This window comes from Bidens hawaiensis, unplaced genomic scaffold, assembly GCF_021521415.1.
Source record: "Bidens hawaiensis isolate Kalapana, Puna unplaced genomic scaffold, B.hawaiensis_p1.1 tig00019799_1, whole genome shotgun sequence".
NCBI classification, from domain to species: Eukaryota; Viridiplantae; Streptophyta; class Magnoliopsida; order Asterales; family Asteraceae; genus Bidens; species Bidens hawaiensis.
Genome location: NW_027493006.1, coordinates 368,080 through 369,519, shown reverse-complemented (window position 1 = coordinate 369,519; position 1,440 = coordinate 368,080). Strand labels below are relative to the sequence as shown.

The window sequence follows — 1,440 nt, the reverse complement described above, 5'->3', positions numbered from 1 at the left end:
ATATTCCGCATTTTATCAAAATTTTATAATATTGAAAGGAAATTAAATTTGGCATAATCCACGGAGCCCAACCAAGTACCAACCAACAAAAGAAGGCCCATGACAAAGTAGCCCACCACAAAAGAAAAGTAGAGATGCAAAATGTTTAGCTGATAATATAAATCAACCGGGCCCAACCAACCAACAAAAAAGGCCCGTGACAAAGTAGCACATCACAAAAGAAAAGGTGGAAATGCAAAATGTTTAGTCGTTTTCTCTATTTATGCGTTCCGATTCTTGCACAGGAGCTATGATAATGTTCTTTGTATCGTTTCAATTTTATTGGATGCCCCGAAGGGGAGAAATGTTTAGCCATTTAGATAGTGGTTTTTACTTTGTATATATTTAAATACTTTTACGTAGGTATTATTTTTATGTTGAAAAGCTTAACTTTCAGATGTGTTTAATATTTGCTTTAGAGGTGCACAAAAAAACCGGTTCCGGAACCTAACCGGTGGAACCGAACCGGAACCGGTTCCAGTTCCAACCCGGTTGGAACAATACCCGGTTTGGGTATTTTGTACCCGAAAATCGTACCCGGTTCTCCTATTTGTATGTCAGTACCAGTTCCAACCCGGTTCCTACCCGGTTCTTAATTGGAACCGGTTCGGTTCGTACCCGGAAAAACCGGTTCCGACGGGTTTTTTTTGAAGGGTCAAACAAAAGTCAAACTAGCCGTTGGAACCGGTTCCAACGGTAATATAGCCGTTGGAACCGGTTTTTTAGACACCAATTAGCCGTTGGAACCGGTTCCAACGGTAAACATTATTAAAAACTAACTATTACAAACATTATTAATTTAAAAACTAACTATTACAAACATTATTAAAACATAAACGATACTAAACATAACAACTAAAACATAAAAAACAAAGTCCGTCGTTTTAATCCGGGAATACTTATTTTTGGGTTGTAGAGCCGGACGACTCTCCCACTTCCGTTTTTTTAGCTTCCAATCTTCTTTTCTCTCGACAATACTTATTCGTATGTTTTCGTAATGTCGAGTTGGACCCTGCTTTAAGAAACTTCGAGCAATATTTGCAACGTGCCAACTCATGTGAGTCGGTCATGAGACACAAATCGTAATGAACCCAAACATCGGGGCATCTTGTTGTTTCGATCACCATAACAACGTCATCATTGGTTGCCATTTGTTGTCGGTTTAAGGTTAATTGTGGTTTGGAGTGTGTTTTATAGTTTTGGAAGTGGTTTAACAAGTAAACAAACAAACCTTGCTATTTATGGTAAGAAAATAACCTATTTATAGTTAAAAAACCGGTTCCAACGGTCAAAAACGGCTATATAGCCGTTGGAACCGGTTCCTAACGGCTCTAATATTTAAATTTCAAAAAAAACCGGTGGAACCGGTTTTTACGTAAAAACCGGTTCCGGTTCATACCC

General features: G+C 38.4%; 1 non-coding gene across 1 annotated transcript; it reads right to left on the bottom strand.

Moving 5' to 3' along the window:
- Positions 1-237: 237 nt before the first annotated feature.
- LOC143559286 (U6 spliceosomal RNA) lies at positions 238-340 on the bottom strand. Its single transcript, XR_013139908.1, has one exon. It is a non-coding gene; the product is annotated as a U6 spliceosomal RNA (small nuclear RNA).
- Between the last annotated feature and the right edge of the window lie 1,100 nt (positions 341-1,440).